Genomic DNA, 24,883 nt, shown 5'->3' with positions numbered 1-24,883 from the left:
CAAAGAATGCCGCATTTTTAAGAAAACAAAAAGAGCTTCAAGGTTAAAAAAAAGAGATAATACAACGCTAATAATCAATTAGACTAAAAAAAAATGAGCCTGAAAACCATAATCTGACTTTCTTTGTCCTTGGGCAAATTAATTAGCCATTAATTTCTCACTAGAAACTGTTAATAAGAGCAAATGTTCTCTCAGGAGTGTTGTTAGAATTTCTTGAGGTCTATAAAGCATTTTGGAGGCACAAATGTTGACTTGACAAACGCTATTCTCTCACTGATGGACATGTATCTAGATTCCTTGGTCTATCTTGATCAGTTTGTATGCCACTCATTGGGTGTATTGGTAGGTCCACTATGGTTATATAAACTAGCAGAAATGCATGATAAACAGCCTTCAAAGAATAGGCTTTGGTTATAATGGAAGCATTATTATTTGACTACAACACCTTAATTAGCTTTTGAAAAACTTAAAAGGATGAAAATGAAAGGCATTTGAACACTCTTATAACCCTACAAAGCATTATGTTCAAGGTTATATTTGAGCATCTCTTTATTTTTCTCATTTATTATGTATTGATTCTGTTAGACAATGAGACTTAATTCTATTCTATTCAATTTTTCCATTTTGCATCTCAAAACAGCAGTATTTGTATTTTTGGAAACAGACAAAAGTAAAAATTATTCTTTCACCCAAACACTTTACACCCATTAAAATAAAAAGAGTAACACAACAGTTATGTTTGCCAAGAGGACTGAGATCCAGAAAGGGATTTTAACATCTGACTATATCCTTATTTCATACTTATTATGTGTTCATTTGTAAACACACGAGTATTTTTCTACCAATGTCAAGTCACATGTAAGTCGTAGTTAGTAGCCATCATTCTACATTACAGGGATTTTTTAGATTCCTTTTTATATTTTTAAAATTTTGAATTAGTATTAAAATTAATATTATAATATCCATAAATAAAATAGAGAAATCACTTAGAGTCTCAACATCCAAACACAATTGAAAAAAAATAGAAACATGTATAGACAAATATAAAAAGAACATATGTTCTGAAAAAGTATGTGAATATTTTCAACAAATACATTTAAATAAGAGCTTAAGTCAGCATTATGGCCTTAGTTATGTATGTAATATATTTTGTGAAGCCCAAAGTTATAGAAGAAACAGTGCATAAAATATGTTTCTGATTAACTTGTCTACTTATGGATTTAAGTTTTGTTTTTAGCTGCTGTGGTTTATACTCTTGTGAAATCCTTACCAGAAATATTACCTGTGGTCTTGGTTTCACATTGTTCATCACCATTTATAGATGAACACCTGCCCTTCCTGTTCTCTTTCTTCTGAAAAACACATTAATTCACTACAATAATTTATCCATAAAACTATAATCATTAACTGCCTTTCCTTTATTGAACTCTAGAGCTTTGGCTTTATAATTCTATTTGGCCTATATATGCAGGAAGGGTATTGAAATGGTCTATATTTATTTCTTCTCTCTGACATAGATGGAAACAGGTAAGCTATACTGATCTCTAGTATCATTATTTATGATATGTTGAGTTTTCAAATTTGATTTGCTAGATCATAAAAGGACATTAGGAAGAAATGAGAAGGAAGTTAAAGAAATAGCAAAATTTTTCCCTCATGGATCTCACTATGTTGCCCAGGCTGCTCATGAACTCCTGAGTTCAGACGATTCTCCTGGCTCAGCCTCCCAAAGTGCTGGGGTTACAGGCATGAGCTACCATGCCCGGCAGGTTACTTTTCCCTGTTTCTTTTCTCTTTTCTGTACCAATGTACTGATTATGGGAAATGTTTGGAACAGAGTAGGAGGAAAATCAGTTGTCCATGTGTGATAAACTCATTTAAACAGAGGGCTCTTTTTCCTATGAAACTTTTATTTGTTGGGTGATATCTGTAAGGATTTTAACAAAGGAATTAATATAAGCAGAAAACACTTCCAGAGCATAACTATTATTCTTGAGCTCTGAAAGAATTTATCCACTTCGCATATGTGAACAGTTTATCCCCAGAGTATTTTTTCAACTTTCATCACCAAAGGATTAGGCCCAATTATAATTAATTCTTTAATAATGAAATTGATACCCTTTTCAAGTATTTAGACTAGATACTAGATTAGAGTACACTATAAAATATGCTTCTGAATAATTATGACCTAATTAATTATTTTAGACAGCTTTTTAAAGTTTAATTTACTAATTGGACTCTCCAAAATTGAAAGCAGGAAATAGAGCTGTCTAGCCCACCAGAGGCTTCATTCCATTTGGCACAAAACCAGATTGAAAGTTGACTTAATTTGTGCTGTTTTGCGTGGTTAGGTTTGACAAGTGTGTTTGGGTTTCATAAAATACCCAAATTGATAAGATTGTAATCCAAAGCATGGTAGGAGCTCTGGAAATAATACCTATTGCTGTCACCTTCTTTACGGCTTGTCACATGGTCTGTCTTCGTGGAAATAAAAATGTACAGGTGATATTGCCAAATGATTATATTCAACCCTGAAACATGGCAGCACATATATGTTCTACAACAATTTCTACTTGATCTGTTGGTCTTGAACAAATATATTCTGAGTCTTTATTTCTAGCCCAGGGCAGCTTGATCCTAGGGGAGGATGTATGCCAGGATAAAGAAGCAGGGAAATTTAAGTCAATCTTTAAAGTCCAGGACCTGTGTCCATATCCCGACTTCTCTCATCTGCCTTTCTACACCACACAGCAAAAAAGTACAGTTGGTATTGATGTTTTACCTGGAATCCCCTACACCTCTGCATTACAAGGTCTCCTTACAAACTAATTGCTTGGCCTCACTTGCATTCATACCATGTTTCAAAGTTAATGTAAACGTTTTTGGAAAGCTATGATTTTTATATTATCTTAGCATTTGAAGAAATTTTTCTCTAAGGAACTCCAAGTAAAGCATCTTAAATGTTAAAAAAAGAAAAGCCCCTTGGATCTAACTGACTCTAGAAAATGACTATTTATATCGATATAGTTTCCTACTACTTTTAATATTTAAATGACATTGAAATACATACCTTCAAATTCCAATTCTACAGTTCCATGACTATTTTTCTGCTCAATATAGAGAGCAGAACTTAAAGTCAACTGTAGGAGTTAAATACCCATAAAGACTGTATTTTTGTACAATGGGCATTTGAAAAAAATAGGTATGAACTGTATGATTTTGATAAGGGAAAACTACCTTTCACCAAAATCTGTAACATTAGGCTCTTCTTGACATTTCAAGAAATTAAAAGAAACACTTTTGAAAAAGCATGTCTATTTTGTAAGCTGGGGGAGAATCTCACAGTGGGAGAAGCTAACTGGCTTGTTGTGGCAGGAAGGTTTTCCCACCATTTTGATCTATTATCCCAAAGCACACTGCATGGAGGCAATTATAGTAACACTGTGTCAAGGCAATGTATAGTAACACTCATGTAATGTGTATTTCCAACCTATCCCTGAAAATTTTAAGGTTTTATTCAGGTCCCAGAGACATATGAATGCAGATTCAGTAGCCCATATTAATACATGTTAGGACACTAAATGGTGATCAAGTTGGAGAATGCAATTAGTTTAAGCTAATGGATTATGCAAGGGAAACCAACCAGACCAAAAGCAACTGGATAATCATCAATTATAACAAGGAAGTGAAAATCTGTCTCACCTTTCCCCATTTCTGTTTTTTCTTAAGCATCTTTTATGTGCCAGGCATTGTATTAGCTATGTTACCAATATTATTTCATTTATTTCTAATTAGGCACTAATTATTAATTATCCACATTTATAAATTGAATATTAGATTAAGTATAATTCACAATATTTACTGCAAGGTAATGCCATTTTGCTCATAGCTTCTGCTCACTGACTCTGCTCTGTCTCCCCAGATGATGATATGGCCTCCATGTCACTGAGTTTTTTTTTTCTTTTCTTTTTTTTTTAGAACCAAGAGATGTGATGCTTAATGTTAATCAGAGGCATAAAAATTGTAAGTTTAAGATTTTCTGAAATCATGTTGTACCTCCGGCATATAAAAGTTCAGTGTTGCAGAAAGAATTAAAGTTTATAGGTTTGCTTACATGTCCAGTTCATAGGCAGTTGTGAGCCCCCACAAGGACTCGGGATCATGGGAAGCTACTCTGATATATGCTACTATCCTATGTGGTGTTTACCCTGCTTCTGGTAAAATGTATTCTTTGCTAATTAAATTGGGAGCATAATTTTGCCATGTTTGGGTGAGTGTGTTTGTGAGCATGTGTCAAATGTGCGGTCTCTGCATTTGTGTGGGTGGATGATATGTGTGTAGTGTAGACTGTGTGTGCATGTCTTTTTGTGTGTGCATGTGTATTTGTGTTTGTGTATGTTCATGCACGTGGGTATATATTTGTGTGGTCTTTTCTGTCTGACTCATAATTCAATTCATTTTTATCTTTTTCCCATCTTGTGAATAATTACTTTGTTCTTTTGTAATTTTTGTCACTCTATCTATGGCACTAACTTTCCTCTTCCCTTCCCCCTGTAATTTTTAATCTTTTAAAATTTGCTACTCATTACCAATTAAGCCATAAGATAGTGAAAAGAAGGAAAACTTCAAACCAGTTCACACAGTATCTTCTGTGCACATAAGTGCACAAAAAATAATGATAAAATGAGAAATTGTATCATTTTGACTTTCCTACAGATCTCAACAAATAGTGGGAGCACATTTTGGTCAGATTTGATTAAGAATTTGAGAAGTGATTATGATGGGTTTCAAGATAATAAAATAAATATTCAAAATCATCCTTGACTTTTTTTTCCTCAAGATCTTTTTTATTTTCGTATTTATCATCTTGCCTGCAGTGACTGCTAACTATTGTTACTGGGATAGATTATTTTTCAGTAGAAAGGAAGAAAATGAGAATATCAGCTTTATTTGATATTCAAATGTATGGCCAGATTTGAGATTAAGCAGACAAGAAAGCATCCTCTGATATGCATGGCACCTTTGTGCCCCTCTCCTCCCCTCCCCTCCGCTCCTCTCTTTTGGGACAGAGTCTTGCTCAGCCACCCAGGCTGGAGTGCAGTGGCGCACTAAAGGCTCACTGCAGCCTATATCCTTCACCTCCCGGACTCAAGCAACCCTCCCACCTCAGCTTCCCTAGTATCTGGGACTACAGGTGTGTGCTATAATGCCGGCTATTTTTGTTGTTTGTTTTTATTTTTTGTGAAGACGGGTTTTCACCATGTTGCCCAGGCTGATCTCAAATTCCTGGGCTGAAGCGATTCACCCACCTCAGCCTCCTAAAGTGCTGGGATCACAGGCACAAGCCACTATGCTGGCCACCTTAAGTTTCTAACTGGAATGTGTGAAGAATGGTAGAGTGGCAGCATGCAAATCCTAAGAGCCCTAGAAATGAGAAGGAAAAGTTTCCTTTTCTTTCTTTCTTTCTTTCTTTCTCTCTCTCTCTCTTTCTTTCTTTCTTTCTTTCTTTTTCTTTCTTTCTTTCTTTCTTTCCTTCCTTCCTTCCTTCCTTCCTTCCTTCTTTCTTCCTTTCTTCCTTTCTTCCTTTCTTCTTTTCTTCCTTTCTTCCTTTCTTCCTTCCTTTCTTCCTTTCTTCCTTTCTTCCTTTCTTTCTTTCTTTCTTTCTTTCTTTCGTCTAAAGAGTGGGGCTGAGGGAATAAGAGAAACTAAACTAATGCTACAGAGTACTGGAGCAGGAGAGAGACGAGTAGATGGGGTGTGTTGTGCGTGTGTGTGTGTGTGTGTGTGTATGTTTGGGGTGCAGAATAGTTAGTTGTTATTGGAAGTGCTGGAGTAAATTAGCATAATCTGTTTCATAGACCAAAAAGAAAAATCATACCCCCCAACACACACACATTTATGGTGGGGTTTACTTTATTCAAGAATATTTTAATATGGTAATATGTAGATGGTAGGTAAAATCCCTTAGTCTTCTAATTTCACATATTATATTATAAAAACATATAAAAGAGTTTGTTTATAAATTCATTAGCTAAGGAGTAAGCAAAAGTTTTATCTTCACATATATAAAAGTGGAAATATTTTAGTAATAAGAAAAATAAACTTTGAAATCAGTGGAAAGAGAAACATTTAAAAACTGATTTCTAGTCTTCTACAAAACTATCTACCCCATCTCCACTGTGAACTATTCCTCTGAAATATTCATATTCTCAAAATAAATTTCTTTGCTGAAAGTAAACAATAGGTATTATGTGAAATACTATGTGATAAGTGAAATCATTACATTCTTATTCACATCTTGGGCCAGCCTTTCTTCTTTCCTACCTTCCTCACTCCCTCTTTCCTTCCTCCTTTAGTCTTTTCTTCCCTGTCTCTCTCATTCCTACATTCCTGGCCTTCTTCACTCCCTTTCTTCGTTCCTCATTCCTTTAAACATTCTCTGAGTGTAGCACACAGCACTAGCAGAAGGTCTAGTACTGTTGCATGGCTGAATAGATTCATCTACTGTGCACTAAGCTTTGTACTCCAAGTGATGGACTGTTCTCCGGAATGGTAGGGATGAGGAGGAGGCTCATTTCGCTCATGTCCAGTAGAGGAGATGGATACTGAAGCAGAGGCATGTCCTAGGTGCTTTGAGAATACAGAAGAGAGGGAGAAACCAACTTTGCCTAGGAGGAGTTAGGTCAGGAAAAGTGAGGTCAGACTCCTGGGTCAAAGCTCTGATATTTGAAAGAAATGATACTTTTTGGAAGGGTGAGTGGGTTTGCTTTGGTGTTCCCAAGGTGGATAGAGGAGGGTAGTGTACCTGTTACTGTATTTGTTTTATTATTTTTCCCTATTGAATCCAACAACCTTTTTTACTTATTTTCTTTACCCAATTCCCATTTCAGAGCCCTAAATTATTTCAGAGAATTTGATGCCATTGGGTTTTGGAAATACTGGTGATGAGGCAGAAATGTACATATTACCCATTATAATATTATCTTATTTGTAATTCTATAAGTTTCTCCTTCCCCCTTCTCCACTTATGTGTAAATGAACATTATGCTTTGGTTTACAGGCAGACATAGGGACAGACTGCACAGTGGAATGTTTTTGAAAGGCAGAGATGCTACGGGCTGGGATCCTGGGAGGAGACAGCAGGAAATAGCAGCTATGTAAGTATTTCCTACATAGTTTTCAGGGGCAGAGCAGTTGGGTCTCAAAAACATTATTACGCTTTTGCTACAGGCAACTATTTTCTGGGTAAACATAATCCCACAAACTCTTCAAGGGCATCAACAGGCAAGTTCTCCAGCTGCCTTCTCCGCTGATAAAATACAAGCATAAACTAGTAATGGTAGAAATGAAGACATTTTTGCAAATGATGCTAACTTAAGAAAGGGTCATATTTCAGCACAAGGAAATTCATACTCCATTTCTGATCTAAAGCCTCAAGATGGTCTCACAAAGATTAAGGTGAAATGCAAAATATAGTTATCAGTTTTGTGTGGTTAAAGGAGGTGGCATATGTGAAACTGCTATGTAAACTGTGAAGTACTCTGCAAACCCAAATGATATTACTATCATTTTTAATAAGTAGAAGTCAATCACAATTAGAAAGATAGAAGTAATCATCCTTGTCTTGGACGAGTCACTTAACTTCTCAGAGTCTTAGTTTCTTTATCTGTTTTTAATGATACCTACCTTACAGAGTTGTCAATATTATAGATAGCATGAAAGTTGCTAAGCACAGATCTTGGCAGATGGTAGGCATTCGATAAATGGTAGTTATTTTTATTATGATTATAAAATAACATTTCTAACCATTCACCATTTTAGAAAAATCTCACAGAAGAGATTCTTTTAAATTGTACTAACAAAATAAGTACTTGCAATCCAAGCCATCTCACATTCCATGTGTTCAAAAGTATCAGAAAACACCTGTGACTTTATATTTCAAGTTTCAGTCACCATGGGGAATTTTTAAGAACGAAGTTTATACTTTTAAAGAATAAGAAGTGCATTGGAATGTCTGAAAGAATCAAAGAAGCAGGAGAAGAAAAAAGAATAACAGAGAAAACACAACCCTTTTACGGCAACAGCCCAGGACAAGTGGATGATTTTCAGAATGATAATAAGCACTCAGCACCCCATGGCTCAGGGCTGCTCTAACTTCATGCACAGTGGGGAGCCTTCTAGGCTTTTCAATATCAAATTGTACCTGCAAGCTATTTGTAACAGAACATTGAAAAGTCAATGAAGGCAAACCTGGTAGGCAGCTACTGTCAGAAAACATCTGAATCAATAGGACACTCTCAGAATTGTCTTTCCCAAGCAAAACACAAAACTGTATTAACCAAAAGCATGACAGCACTGTGAAATTTCCTCACTGCAATAACTTAAAGCTACATAGACCTAGGGAAGCTGGCTTTAGTGCCTCACCCAACAGGTCAGAAAACAACAACAAAATGTCATTATGGATCATGTTATTGAGCAGCACTTGAGGGAGATGATAACTCTGATCAAAATGCAAAGTCACTTAAAATCTTTAGTCATGTCTATAATGCAATAACATTAAAATAAGCTAGCATAGGCTCATAAAAGGATTCTTTTTTAAAAAAATTATCTTTTTCTTCTCCTACTATTGTTCTATTACTAAGGCTTCTACAGAATGGTAGATTAAGCAGAAAAAAATAACAAGAATGAAAACATAAAAACATTTGTTTTCCACTGCTAAGAGATAAACTTCAAACACTTCAATTTAACCTTCATGATCTCATTACAGCTTCAACTTTAACCAATCATCCCATGTGCTTAACTAAATTCTTTACTAATTAAAATGGAAAACTGGCATGGAAGGAAGTCATGTAAGGCCAAGATGGAATGCCCTTTCCTTTGCAAAGCTTTTCAGGCACTATTAAGCTATGTCTACCTGCTGGCTTCCAAAGAACTTCTAATCTTCATACTATTATATTTTAATTAGTTAAAAATGCCCATCCATTCCAGTATAATATAAATTCTTCCAGGGTAGAGACTGTCCCATTCATTTTTGTGGCCCAGCACCATGCACAACATGCAGGGGAAGTGTGAAGTGACAGAGCAGCAGCCTTGTATCTAGAAGTCCTGTTCTCAAATGCCAACTCTGCCAGTTATTAACTGAGAAAGTCACTTAACTTTTCTGATCCTCTCCTTCCTCATTTGTAAAATGGTGATGATGTCTACTTTTCAGTGTAAGGATTAGAGGATTAGAGGACAATGTTTGTGAATTAGAGGATATATAATATGTATATATGAGTGTGTCTCTTGCATTGATAAATGCCAGCTAAAAAATTATTGGTTAGCACATAAGGAAAACTGCTGAAAATACTGAAAACTGTATAGACTATTTCCTTCTTATTGACTTACGATTCAGACACCAATTACTGAACAAGAATATTCCGTAATATGCTGATTAGAAGTTAAATGGTAGTATTAGAAAACTTGATGGCTATAAATTTGCATTCTTATTTAGAATCAATGCTCCCCTCTCTATTATTCTATTTAATTTTAGAGAAATGGCAATTTTAAAACACCCCTAGCTTCACGAATCTTCTGAAGAACAGTCAATGTATCAAAACAGATAATCAAACGAAGACAGGCTAATTCCAGCCCGAGTAGTTAAAATGTGGCATATTTATAACTCATAAATCCTAAATTATCTTAAGCCCATCTATTTTTTTTGCTGATTGCCTAAACTGAACTAGTTTTCCATGATTAATTTTAGGGCTTATGATATAAAAAGAGAGATGTTCTAAAAATCATGAACTCATTGCATTTCTATATTTGCATCTTATCCTTCCATTAAAGAACTGGCAAAAAGATGCCATTTTGGACAACTATATTACTCAATAAATCATCAGATAAATGGATAAACAAAATGTGATATATACATACAATGGACTAATATTCAGCCTTAGGAAGAAAATTTTGACACGTGCTACAATAAGGATAAACCTTGACAATATACGAAATGAAATAACCTAGTTACAAAAGGAAAAATACTGTATAATTCCACTTACATGAGGTAGTTAGAATAGTCAGGTTCATCAAGACCGAAGGTAAAATAGTGATGGCCAGGGGCTGCGGGGAGGGGGAATGGGGAGTTGTTGTTTAATATGTACGGAGTTTCACTTTGGGAAGATGAAAAAATTTTGAAGGTGGATGATGCTGATGATCGAACAACAGTGTGAATGTACTTAATACAACTGAGCTGTATACTTTCAAATGGTTAAAATGGTAAATTTGATGTTATATATATTTTACCACAATTAAAAAAATGGCTAAAGATACATCTCTTGAAAATAAAAGCGTTTTGTTATGGGGACGTAGGTTTTGTTTGGGGACATGGATAACTTTTCTGAAAAAAAGTAAGGGAACAGAGAACTTTTAGTAAAGTTATTGCTATGATAGAGCTGGATAAAAAAGTTGTCACTTTGGTTCAACCAGCATTGATCACCTTCGCTGTGTCAGGTTCTGAGATATGAGGATGCTCTGCCTACCACACTTGTGGAGCTCACTCTCTTACGTGAAGAGAAATTCATCAGATATTATTTCAGTGTAAGCCCATGAAACAGTTTGCATAATGTCTAGAAGCACAGGTTTTAGCATTACACAGACTTTGGTCTGCATCTAGCTCAAAATATATAAGCTATGTTATTTTGAGCAAGTTGGTTTGCCTTTCAGAATCTGTCTCCTCATTTATGAAATATAGATATGAATATGCACTTCACAGGAATGAAATGACATGGGAAGCATGCAGCAGGGAGTAAGTGTTCAGTTACCAACATCCACTGTTTCCATAAGCCCTGAGTCAGAGGGATGGGCTATCTGGGGCTGTCTGACAGTAGCCTGGTATAACTGGGTACAAAGGTCTGGCCTGGCCTTACCAAGCCACTTTCATAATTGTTGATGCCAGCACACAACAAGTACAGCATTTGTTTGATCATTGTGCATGGAGTTATTACTGAAAACATTTTAGTTATATTGATATCCAGAGTTATGATAAAAAATTGAAAATTAAAAACTTGATTATTTTCTTGTTTTGGGTGGCCAGGTATAAGGAATGTTATAGCTAATACAAATAACGATTTCCTTCATATAGAGGTAACTCTTAAAATTTACTTTATGAGTGGATGGTTTTACATTTGAGGTATTGAAAAGAATTAAAATTAAAATATAGGTAAACAATATTATATAATCATGTATTTTACATTTACTTTTACATTTTAGAAAAAAATGAAGCAGTTATCTCTAGCCTATTACATCTTGATATGGTTTGGTTGTGTCCCCACCCAAATCTCATCTGGAATTGTAGTTCCCATAATTCCCACCTGTTGTGGGAGAGCCCTAATGGGAGGTCATTGAATTATGGGGGCGGGTCTTTCCCATGCTGTTCTCGTGATAGTGAATAAGTCTCATGAGATCTGATGGTTTTATAAAAAGGAGTTCCTCTGCACATGCTCCCTTGCCTGCCGCCATATAAGATGTGCCTTTGACCCCCATTCACCTTCTGGCATGATTGTGAGGCCTCCCCAGCTATGTGGAACTGTGAGTCAATTAAACCTCTTTCCTTTATAAATTACCCAGTCTTGGGTATGTCTTTATTAGCAGTGTGAGAACAGACTAATACACACTTCATTAACAAAGCTTGTATCACAAGCTTTGCAAGACCCACTGGGAAAATGTATGTATTAAAATAAAGAAACTATGGGCTCCTAAGTATAGTATTGAAGAAAATGAATCACTTCAAAAGCAGTGCAGGGGATGCTGTGTTTAAGGCTGAATTCCCACCTATCCCAGTTCCTGTCTCCAAATATCTTCACCCATACTATCTATACATGTATTACTTCAGGACCCCACACTGCCAAAAATTCCTTAAGTTATTTGTTTATTTAAATTAACAATTGTGATGTGGGGGTCGGGAAGTGAGAAGCAGAGGGGATGAAAGATGCAGGGCTGGTGTGAACACTTTGGCCCAGTTACTTTTTTTCTTAGACATTTCCCCATACCAGCTGTATTGAGTCATTTTCATCAAGAGACAAGTTGGGTTAGAAAATTGGAAACCAAAACCACTTTAAAGAAAAGGCAGCTAGAGAATATCAGATGGGAAACAGCATTACCTAAGGAAGAAAACAAAGGTGACAAAGAGAGAGAAGGCTGTGTGAAAAGCCGGCTTTAGTTATTTTTCACATATTGGGCAGGGTCAACTGAGTATCAGGAAAAATGGAGAAACATGTTTTTCCTTGTGTCCCTCTCACTCACACAGTCACCATAACCAATGCTAAAAATATTGTCATTTAGCATAAGCTGTGAGTTTTCACAGGTTTGTTTGTGTGGCCACTGTCGATAAATATCCATCTTATAAAATGGAAAGAAAACATCTTAAAAGGAATTTTGTCATATAACTCATTCATAAGTTGGGGACTGCTTGTATTGCTTCCATTCTTTTTGCTGTCTCATTTAATGACAAATCTGGCTTTGCCTTTAAAAAATACACACTAATAATTGTTCACTTCTTAAAAAGGGAACAATGGATATATCCATAAATATACAACTGTCCAAACCCATTTTTTTTTCTGGAATTATGTTACTAGGCATAATTCAAATAATTATTTTGTTGCATTCTGTAATAAAATGGTATTTGTTATAAAGGTTGTGACATATGTAATGCTCATGAGCTTGTCCAACCTGCCTTATTTTGTTGTTGTTGTTTTTGTTTTGTTTTGTTTCAGGCTTTTAGCAGCCTGAAGCCATAATTTTTGGTTTCTGTGTCTAATTGTAAGCAGGAAGGAGGGATGAGGAAGGGGCTTTACTGGCCCAACCAGAAACAGAAACTGAGAACCCATGACTGTACTCTCTCCCTTGGACACCCCTGCATGGTGAGTCTAAGACATAGAGGGTATTAAGAAAACCTTGTGTAAAATTAGAAAAAAAATATTTTAAAGTACAAAAGAGAAAGAACATCTAGGACTAATCTTCAGAGCTCAAATAGTATATGCCTAATAAAAAATATATTACTTCCTAGGAGATGTTATAGCAAATTGTGTCAATGCCACATGCAAATATAAAATGGATAAGCAAAAATCCTGAGCAACTTGTAAAACTACTGCTAAGAATTATTTCTTACAATATATTTCAGACTATTGAAAAATCGTATATCATTTTGGGGGGTCATATGAGTTAGAAACCAATGTATTTTGAGGTTTTGTTTAGAGACATTTTCCTTAGTCTGAAACATTTTGTACAAATTCATAAACATAGGCTTTGCCAGGATTCCTTTGAAAATGGAAAACAAAAACAATCACAGGATTAAGCAATTCATATTAACCATAAGAAGAGAGGATATAGATTGCTCAAATGTACAATGGAGCATATGCTGAACCAGATTTTTCATCTTTCAGAATAGAAAAGAAATAAAATTGTCAGTATTTGTAATGATTCAATTCCAAGGAAAGGAGGAAAATGCTAAGATACTTATTATGAATTACTTTCTGCTGAAACATGAATAGTTATTACTAAGACTGGGATATACTCATCTTTAGAGGCATAACAAGATTTTACATTGAAAGGAGAAGTGGTGTTAGGATTGATAGCCCATGTCAGTATTGTAAAGGGATTTTTATGGTGTTTGCAAAAGAATGACTCAAACAACAAAACCACTTAAAATGGCGAATATGAAAATTTTCATCTGAAGATAATTAATTGAGGTTTTAAAATGAGGAGAAACAGTATTCTGTATCATGAGGGAAAAATGCAGCAAAATAAGCAAATTTGTCAACTGAGATTTCTTTGGTAAAAGAATATTGCTGCGATTTCAGTTTCAGAGATCACATACAAAATTTTATTATTTTTTAAAATGAGAGTTGCCATGTAATGGCATCATACTGCCCTTAACTTTAAAATGGTGCATGTAATAACAATGTGTGGGATGTAATTTATTTCTGGACATCTGCTCAGCCTACAGTTTGGTTAGGTCTATTTTCTCTGGAGAAAATGGGCCCCTTTGTTATTCCAAAGAAAATAATTTCATGGTAAGATAGAAAGCATTTTTGCTACCCTTCACATCATGATGCATACTGATTTAGCCTACTTCTAGGGCCACAAAGACTGTCAAAATGTCTCAAGCTTTACTCTCGACCTTTCTGAAAGGGAGTCATGCTACTGAGATTGTCTAATTTCTGTGTTTGCTTTAAGAAGGAAGAGGCCTTCAAGGAGAGGGCTCCTGATGGACTCCTCCCAAAGCAAGCCTGCATCCTACTTTATCAAATCCAAATTTCATCTTGTGTTAAAGATTTCCAACCAGACTTTTCTCCTTTTCTTTCCTCCCTCACACTTTCCCTCCCTCTTTATTCCATCTAGACTTCTATATACGTTATGAATCACTCAACGACAGGGGTACATCCTGAGAAATGCATCATTAGGCAGTTTTGTTGTTGCTGAACAGCATAGCGTGTACTTATACTAACCTAGATGGTACAGGCTACCTCACACCTAAGCTGTATGGTTTAGCCTTTTGTTCTTGGGCTACAAACCTGTACATGTCACTGTACTGAATACTGTAGGCAACTGTAACACAATGGTAAGTATCTGTGTATCTTAACAGAAAAGGTACAGTAAAAATCTGATGTTATAATCTTAAGGTGTCACTGCTGTATATGCAGTCCATTGTTGACTGAAATTTCTTAGGTGGTACATGACTATGTTTTATAATTTAAAAGATGTCAATTTATAATAAATAAATAAATTTGAAAGAAAAGAATGCCCCTTTGATATTACTAAGATGTTTTAAATAACAAATATAACAACATTCGTTTTTACTTACGTTACTATATTAATTTCTATAATAAGCAGTTAATAAACATGTCATTATTCTCATATGAAACCTATAAAATAGGATTCATTTTCATTTTTATAGAAGAGGACATTGAGGCAGCTTATTTTGTTTTCCTGCTGACACACAGGTAGTAAATGGCAGAAATAGCACTTGAATAGTTTTTTATCCAGTGCAAACATTCTTAATTACAAAGGCGAATAATGCAACCCAAGGCAAAACCCTGGTGTAGACAAGTAAATAAATCATAATGTTATAGCAGATCAAAACTAATAATGCACATAGCTAAATCATTTGATTTAAAGTCTTATTAACTTTGGACTTTACATGATTTCTTTAAAACTGTAAATGCTGGTTAAATAATTTCCACTCTATCTCTTTTAACTAGACAACTTATATATCAGAGTCATGAAAGATAATGTTTTTCAGAATAGAATAAAAACTAATATCAATGAGAGCTTACAAATCAAAGATTAATGAGAAGTTTTGGAAACAATGAACTGAATTCTATCAACTAATTATAATAGCTAACTTGAATACAGTAACTACAATCAACAAGACACTGTTATATAAACAAAGACATTGCCTATATTTGACTCATTTGAATATCACAGTTACTCAATGGAGAAATCAAAACTCACAGAGGTCTAAAAAACTGTCCTACATCCCAAAGTTAATGAGTGGTGGAGCTGGCATTTGAATATAGAGAATTTCCAAAGCCAGTACTATGCCATAATAATATTATAAAAGACTCTTTTGTTAGTGTATCAAAAAATACTGTAAATCGTGAAATATGGTTTAGCTTTACCATGAATAATGATGATTGTGGGAAACCCATTTTACTCAATTTCCAAGGAAAGTGACAAAACACTGAATCATTTGACAAATAAAAACATAATTTAATCTGCCATGGTTAATCAGACAAGTAGCTTGAGAAGAAAATCTATGACTTATAGTCAATATAACTTTTATTCTCCTTATGAAGCAAACTTTCCTATATTTGTAATTACTCAAAATATAAACTACTTGATGACAGAGACTATGCTTTATTTATTCCTATATCTAAAACACCTGGAACTATGTATACAGTGGGTAATCAATAGCAGCAGTTGAATAAAGAATGAAGGATAAATAAAGGAATGAATTTCCAAAGTTGTACCAAAGTTTTTAAAGAAAATAAGTCCAGATAATGTAGTATGTATAAAAATCTAAGTATATATGGTGAATATCCACTGTATTGTTATTTACAAACAAAATAAATATTGTTTTTCTCCTTTAGGTGAATTTTTATACTTACAGCTATAATCCATTTTGATTTTGGTTCTACTTTTCCTATCAAAAGATTGCTGTCTTTAATAATTAAATTCTCCTACCATGGTTTATTTTTAGCATCTGAAGGACAAATATGCATGATGCATTCTAATATTTATTGATGACAAGTAGTAAGGAAAAGTAACACACAAAATTAGCTAGGCATGGTGGTGTGCACCTGTACTCCCAGCCACTCAGGAGGCTGAGGTGGGAGTGCATATTAAGTATTTTGCATAGACATTCATATAGGAAGGTGAAATGTGCCTTACTTTCACTAGTTGTCCCCGTTTAGTTGAGTCCTAACTTGAAAAGGAGAAATCAGACAGACCTGAGTTTAAATGGCAACTCTGCTGCATACTAAGTAAGCCAACTTTATAAACCTTTCAATGCACATTTTCATCATCTGTAAAACGATTATAACATCAGAAGAATTCTTTGAATAATTAAATGAAATTTAGTTCAATGCCTACTAAACACCTGACACAAAACAAGAGCCCAATAAATGCTTCCTTTCCTTTCCCAACTCCCTTCCTTCTATATATATGAACTCTCTTAGGTTTATGTGTGGAAACACAGATCAGGATTAAAGATAAATTATAAATTCAAGAAAAAGGGAACTTTTTTCCTGGATGATCATTATTGCCTAAAGCAAAAATCAACCAACAACTTTGGTTGTTTCAGAAACATGCCTTCATAAAATGATACATGGCACTCCAAAAACAATTAAGGCAAATGTTCACAAAAACAACTTATTTTTATAATAATATAGTCTAAGTTTTATGTAATAATACTTATTTATTTAAAAATAAGTGTTGTTTATTTAATTATATATAGATTTTAATTATTTTAATTAAAAATCAATATATTTTATTAGTGATATATATTTTTAATAATTTTATCAATATTATAAAATAATTTTAATTAAAGTTAATATGCATTATTTTATATATAAGAATTTATATAATATATAAAAGAATTTTTAAAAAAATTTTATCATTATTATACTTTAAGTTTTGAGGTACATGTGCACAACATGCAGGTTTGTTACATATGCATACATGTGCCATGTTGGTGTGCTGCATCCATTAACTTGTCATTTAGCATTAGGTATATCTCCTAATGCTATACCTCCCCCGTCTCCCCACCCCACAACAGTCCCTGATGTGTGATGTTCTTCCTCCTGTGTCCATGTGTTTTCATTGTTCAATTCCCACCTATGAGTGAGAACATGCGGTGTTTGGTTTTTTGTCCTTGCGATAGTTTGCTGAGAATGATGGTTTCCAGCTTCATCTATGTCCCTACAAAGGACATGAACTCATCATTTTTTAGGGCTGCATAGTATTCCATGGTGTATATGTGCCACATTTTCTTAATCCAGTCTATCATTGTTGGACATTTGGGATGGTTCCAAGACTTTGCTATTGTGAATAGTGCCACAATAAACATACGTGTGCATGTGTCTTTATAGCAGCATGATTTATAATCCTTTGGGTATATACCCAGTAGTGGGATGGCTGGGTCAAATGGTATTTCTAGTTCTAGATCCCTGAGGAATCGCCACACTGACTTCCACAATGGTTGAACTAGTTTACGGTCCCGCCAACAGTGTAAAAGTGTTCCTATTTCTCCACATCCTCTGCAGCACCTGTTGTTTCCTGACTTTTTAATGATTGCCATTCTAACTGTTGTGAGATGGTATCTCATTGTGGTTTTGATTTGCATTTCTCTGATGGCCAGTGATGATGAGCATTTTTTTCATGTGTCTGTTGGCTGCATAAATGTCTTCTCTTTTTTTTTTTGTGACCTATTTTTCTATCAACTTATTTTTTTTTATTTTATTTTATTATTATTATACTTTAGGCTCTATGGTACATGTGCGCAATGTGCAGGTAAGTTACATATGTATACACGTGCCATGCTGGTGGGTAAATGTCTTCTTTTGAGAAGTGTCTGTTCATATCCTTCACCCACTTTTTGATGGGGTTGTTTGTTTTTTTCTCGTAAATTTGTTTGAGTTCTTTGTAGATTCTGGATACTAGCCCTTTGTCAGATGAGTAGATTGCAAAAATTTTCTCCCATTCTGTAGGTTGCCTGTTCACTCTGATGGTAGTTTATTTTGCTGTGCAGAAGCTCTTTAGTTTAATTGGATTCCATCTGTCAGTTTTGGCTTTTGTTGCCATTGCTTTTGGTGTTTTAGACATGAAGTCCTTGCCCATGTGTATGTCCTGAATGGTATTGCCTAGGTTTTCTTCTAGGGTTTTTATGGTTTTAGGTCTAAAATGTAAGTCTTTAATCCATCTTGAATTAATTTTTGTGTAAGGTGTAAGGAAGGGATCCAGTTTCAGCTTTCTACGTATGGCTAACCAGTTTTCCCAGCAGCATTTATTAAATAGGGAATCCAACTTACAAGGGATGTGAAGGACCTCTTCAAGGAGAACTACAAACCACTGCACAATGAAATAAAAGAGGATACAAACAAATGGAAGAACATTCCATGCTCATAGGTAGGAAGAATAAATATCGTGAAAATGGCCATACTGCCCAAGGTAATTTATAGATTCAATGCCATCCCCATCAAGCTACCAATGACTTTCTTCACAGAATTGGAAAAAATTATTTTAGAGTTCATATGGAACCAAAAAAGAACCTGCATTGCCAAGTCAATCCTAAGCCAGAAGAACAAAGCTGGAGGCATCACGCTACCTGACTTCAAACTATACTACAAGGCTACAGTAATCAAAACAGCATGGTACTGGTACCAAAACAGAGATATAGACCAATGGAACAGAACAGAGCCCTCAGAAATAATGCCACATATCTACAACTATCTGATCTGTGACAAACCTGACAAAAATGAGCAATGGGGAAAGGATAATATATATAAGAATTTTAAATTAAATACCACTATAGAGATCTTCATATATTTAATCCAATCTCAGAGAATCTTGGGAAGTATGCTGGGTAGACATTTTTCATTACCCAGATGAGAAAAGAGAGACTCATTGAGGTAACTGCTTAAGTGTTGCTGATGGCAGATTGCTTTTATGTATTATTATTACACATTATTATCTAGTAGTTTTTCCACTGTGTAATCTTGAATGTCCTCACCTTTTCCTATGGATTCTCTGCACATGAAAACTTAATGTGCATATGTTATTTTTCTTTACTACTTATCATTAATAAATATTAGGTGGAGTTGGATTAAGCCAAGACTCAGATTACCTCTCTCTTTATACATATATAGTAGAGATATATATAAATATAAATAAATAAATATCTATATGAATGAGCTCTCTTTATACATACATAGTGGAGATACATATATATGTGTATATATATTTATTTATAAAGGTTATACTGTGGAGATATATAACTTTTATAAACATCATTCTAATAAACTATATCAAAATACAATTTTAGACTACTAGAGATTAGAAAAACAATAATTTACATAAATTTTCACTAGTGTTTTGGTTGAAAAAAGATTAAATTTGGAGAAGAGTTTTTTTTAACAGTTCCGACACACGCATTTTTTTAATAACAGCACTTTCAGTTAATATGGCAGATAGAAAAAAATGGTGGGTGGTTAATTAGCACAGATTTTTTTTTCAATTCTATCACCAGATATAAGAGCTTAGGCAAATGACTTGACCTATCAGGCCATATATAAATGATAATATTAGAGGAGGTAACCGCTATAAAATGAAAATATTAGGTGACCTCTAAATTTTCTCCTAGCTTTATGCCACTATTACACACACTCACAAGCTTATGCTTTTTTATTGCAGGACTTTATTACTTCTAATAGGGAAATATTGACTAAGTAAAACTTGTCAGGAGCATTTGCAAGTAACATTTGGGATATTTGCAAATAATATTTATTCTCTAATGAGTCACCAGATGTTTTATTGGTTAAAATCTGCTTTCCATTAGAATCACTCTTACTGAAAACTTCTTGCTGTATTTGTTTTTTCAGGAAAGCAGGGTTGTTAATAATTGTCACACTTTGAGTGACTGTATCAACTCCCAGTTGTATTAAAGAGGCTTAGGAAATCTAGGATAATATGAAGAGTTTCTAAAAAGGATGTCTGAGCATCTGAATGATTTTTTAAACACATCCTCTTTATTATTAGTATGCAGTGTGATCAGAGTTTATAAGGAGCAGACTATGAAGTTCTTGAAAGTACTACTGAGCTTCAGCAATCAAAAGAAAGATGACTATAGTTGACACTTGAACAACACGGGTTTGAACTACACAGATCCACTTATTCACACATTTTCTTCTGCCTCTGCCACTGCTGAGACAGTAAAACCAACCCCTCCTCTTTCTTCTCCTCCTCAGCCTAGTTAATGTGAAGATGAGGATGGAGACCTTTATGATGATCCACTTCCACGTAATGAATAGTAAATACATTTTCTCTTCCTTACGATTTTCTTAGTAACATTTTCTTCACTTTTCCTACTTTATTGTTAAGAATAGAGTATATAATACACATAACATGAAAAATATGAATTAATCAACTATTTATGTTATTGATAACACCCAGTCAACAGTAGGCTATTAGTAGTTAAGTTTTGGGGGAGTTAAAAGTTAGGCATGGAATTTTAGGACTGTGTGGGAGTTGGTGATCAAGAGTCAACTGTATTTTAGAATACACTTTCCAATGGTCTTTTATTTTCTATTCTTACAAGAAAGCATCTCATATTTTTGTCTTTTATATTTCTTTCTTAAGCACAAAAACCTTTTGTGAGCAATAAATGCAATGTGCTGTAAGCGTCTTTAGCAATATTATAGTAATATTTTAATCAATTATCAACTTGTTCTTAAGCTATGGATTTAAAAGCAAAATTGTAAGAGGTTTTTAGAGCTTTCCTGTGCTAAGAAGCTTTTATTTATAAAGTTTTGATTCCAATACAATTCATAAAACTCATTCATGGGCTAGCAACACATGCATAGTCTATAGATAAAATGTCACTGTATTATCTATTATATTCATCTGATATCATGTTTTATTCCATGTATTGTTTAACACTAACTCACGAGCTTTTAGTGGCTAAGATATATTAAGAACTCTTATGTTTTGACAATGTCATTTAAGTCAGAGTATTCCTCTTCACAATATCTGATAAAATTTTTAAAGGATAAATTATACTTTTTATTACATGGGCTTGAATTAAGAGTCATTTTTCTTTGCATGTAATTTAGGACTAATTTAGCATATAATTATTAAATAATAGGTAACTAAAATCTGAGATTAAAACCTGCTCCAAACCACATAAAAATGCATAAAAAGAGACATAATTTCTTCTTTGGAAACATGTATGTTATTTTTTTCTAAGATTACTCCAAATGAACAGGAGATCTCATTACTTGAATGAGATGTCTCCTAGGTATGCTAGGCTAAATCCTATTTCAATACAATTATGAAAATTACAGTTCCAGTCAAATAACTTATGTAGATCACACTTGAACAATAGATCAAATAACTTATACATAAATCCACGCAGAAAAGGAGTCATTGATGGCTTTTCACATGAAATTATACTCAGAGGGCCGAGAAATTGTGAGGGAGTGAAGTAGGTATCACTTGGTTCTTGTAGAAAGAGCTTATGTCAGTCCTGTCAGTTTAAAAAATTCAACCATTTTCCAATGAGTATTGTACAGAATTGAAATTATGTTTAGAAACAGAATTATATATATAAAAACAAAACTTTAAGACAGTCTAGTCTTTTAGATGTTGAAAAAGGTTTGTTTTGGCTGAATGATTTCATCGTCTATGTTAGGGTATTAAGATGATAAAAAATTTCTATGTCAAAAAGAAATTTCTCACTTATTTCATATCTTGTAACTCACGCAGATTTGCAGGTTTCAAAAATTGTTATATATGACAGAAAAATCTGATTCTTAAATTATCCCTGTACCCAGAACTATGTAAACATGCCCGTAACCTGCTCTGAATACTCAAAATAGACTTTCATACATTTAGAGTTAACTTTTTAAATCAAAGAGCAGTTTTTAAAAGTGTAAACATTTTGAATTATAAATTTTATAGATTTCTGATTTAAAATATATGGCCGTTCATAACTACAACAAAAAGTAAGTGGCAGAGTGCTTTGTGTGAAGTTGTAACATACATAACCTTCAGACAGGAAGGTAAAAGAAACGTGTTCTCTCTGCCTTTCTCACACCTCAAAAATAAATAAAATATATTTCAGATAAACTTCATTTATATCATCGTGATGATGATTAATTATACCCAATCATTCAAAGTTAAGATGTAATTTATGCATCAAAGATCTTTGGGGCTAAAAAATTTTATTATGTAGGAATAATTTGTATATATCCTATAAAATTATTTAGAAATTTCTACTTTTTATATATCAAACTTACATTTTTTTTCCATTGAACTTGACTCTAGTTTGATATGTACTAAGATATAGATTTTTCATTTTGTTAATTTATTATACTATGTCTTACTCTAATATTTGTTTGAAACTTTTGAAACATTGAGTTTGAAATGCAATTTCAAATGCAGTTTCAAAGGTATTAAATGTGATACAATGTGGGTCATCAACATGCTTTTCTATCTTTATGTTATTGTTCTTCATATTCACATATTCAAAATTTATAATTGCCTGCATCTTGAAATTTTTATATTGTCACCAATTTTACCATAAAGATTGACATCAACATGTACTTAACTCTGCTTAGTGAAAACATATTTAGGAAAACTATTATTATCATCAAACCATAGCAAGGAAATACATTTCTAGGAAATACATTTTTAGTTAAGTTGTGAGATTAGAAACAAATGTACTAATGAGAATATGGTGTAGATTTTAAGGCTGCAGATAGCTGCCATTTTTTAATAATCCCAATTTAGTGATTATAAATAAACCAAGCACATCAATAGTATTTAAAATTTTGTTCGAAATAAGTAAAAACTTTTTATCACATATGGAGAAAATGAGGCACTTTGATTACATCTAGCTTATTACTGTTTTCTTCTTTAGAATTTAAGATGATACTATGCTAATCAAAAGATATGATGGAGTCATCATAAACGTTTTCTGCACCATAAATGTATCACAAAGATTACTTTGCCCTCTTATCTAAGAGGATTATAGGACAAATGAATTTCAGTTTACTCCAGAAAATTGAAAGAGAAGGCCCAACTTGCTTAATCTACAATTTATTATCTTAGAAAATAGAAGTTAGTATTTCTATAAAAGACATTTGTAAGCTCTAATTTTACAGATTTATTATCATCATTGTGTCATTAAAGTACTTACTGTTCTATTAGGAATTCTGGAGTATGTTTTTCTTTGTTTTCTTTCTTTCAGAATTATTCTGTTTTTCTAAAAGGAAAACAATATATACAGAGGTTACTTGACTATACATAGTTCAGAATCATTTCAGATTGTCATAAATATGTTAATTTTATTATTTAATATTTCTACTTAAAACTTTACTATATATTCCAATAAAAATAATGTCATATATATCCATATTTAGTATATATAATACAGATAGTTTGGATTTTAAAGTTGTTTGATGAGCTAGAGATTGAGAGTCTGTGGATAGTTTATATACTGATTTTGTGAAAAGTCAATTATGCTTTCTATAGTGTTTTAACTTGAAATTAGAGTAACACTAATCTAGGCAGACATTAGAGAATATTACATTTATTGAGAAATAAATCACATGATTCCTAGTCAATTAAATATCTGGTGCTGTCTCAAGTACCAATATGACTATTACAAATCAACCTTGTACAGTACCATGTTACTTTTAAGTTTTATATTTTTCACCGATGTTAGAAACACCTCAATATGTTATACATATTTGCCTATTTTCAGAAGCTAATCAATCTCTAGATATAACCTACTAACTATGCTAGTACATAGGATAAACATATGTGTATTTAAATATACATGTTTATATACATATTAATAGATATGTATGTACACACACACACACATAAATATGTATATATTACAAGCCCATCAGGAATTAAGAGAAAAATGATTGCACATCATTGCATAAAAAAGATAAACTTTCAGTTTAAAGAGTAAAAAAATTAAACCCTTCTCAAGAGGCAACATTAAGAATTGCTTTAATGTAATAAAGATATCAGGAATTTCTGATTTGGTTTGACATGTTAACAACTCATAAATGAAAATTTCCATGGTGCTACAGACAAGTACCTTTTTATATAAGTTCTCATCATTTTCAGTCTTCAAAAAATTTAGGTATCATGAAAATGAGGAAAGAATGAAATATTTAAAATAGGTCTTATAATAGGTATGTTACTCTGTTTTCAAGAGTTCTCATGGCATCTATTTTCAACAGAATTACAAATATATTTTAATGTCAGCAGCTCTAGCTATTGGGTCACATAGGTAACTCAGCATAAAATATCTAAAGTGACAGCTGTATTTCCAAAGCCGCATTTACTGCATCTGCTCAACAGTTAAATCTCCAAGATCTGCTTTTCCCTTATTCCTGCTTGAAACTCAACTGTTTCCTAGTAAAATCCATTAGGAAGAGCAATGTTAAAATGCACCTAGGTTTGCCTGACTGCCTCTAAAAACATGACTTAGAGCCACAATCAATTTTAGATATGCTTTGTATAGTTTTAGTATACTGACACTTCTTTTTTATTAAAACAAAAACTAGAGCAAGATTCTATGGATACACATTAAGGTAAACAGAGTGAC

At 33.5% G+C, this 24,883-nt stretch overlaps 1 protein-coding gene across 5 annotated transcripts in view; it reads right to left on the bottom strand.

The window, feature by feature from the left end:
- SYT1 (synaptotagmin 1) overlaps positions 1-24,883 on the bottom strand; it is a 589,756-nt gene that overhangs the window by 386,008 nt on the left and 178,865 nt on the right. For 3 of the 5 annotated variants that reach the window (XM_054443952.2, XM_054443950.2, XM_054443949.2), the window contains one exon: positions 23,456-23,521. The exons of the other annotated variants lie outside the window; for them this stretch is intronic. The gene's annotated coding sequence lies outside the window, so the exon portion shown is untranslated. The remainder of the gene's footprint in view (positions 1-23,455; positions 23,522-24,883) is intronic. 5 annotated transcript variants of the gene reach the window in all.

The sequence above is a fragment of the Pongo pygmaeus genome, chromosome 10, assembly GCF_028885625.2.
Source record: "Pongo pygmaeus isolate AG05252 chromosome 10, NHGRI_mPonPyg2-v2.0_pri, whole genome shotgun sequence".
In the NCBI taxonomy this organism is placed as follows: domain Eukaryota; kingdom Metazoa; phylum Chordata; class Mammalia; order Primates; family Hominidae; genus Pongo; species Pongo pygmaeus.
This window is presented reverse-complemented; position numbering and strand designations above follow the sequence as displayed.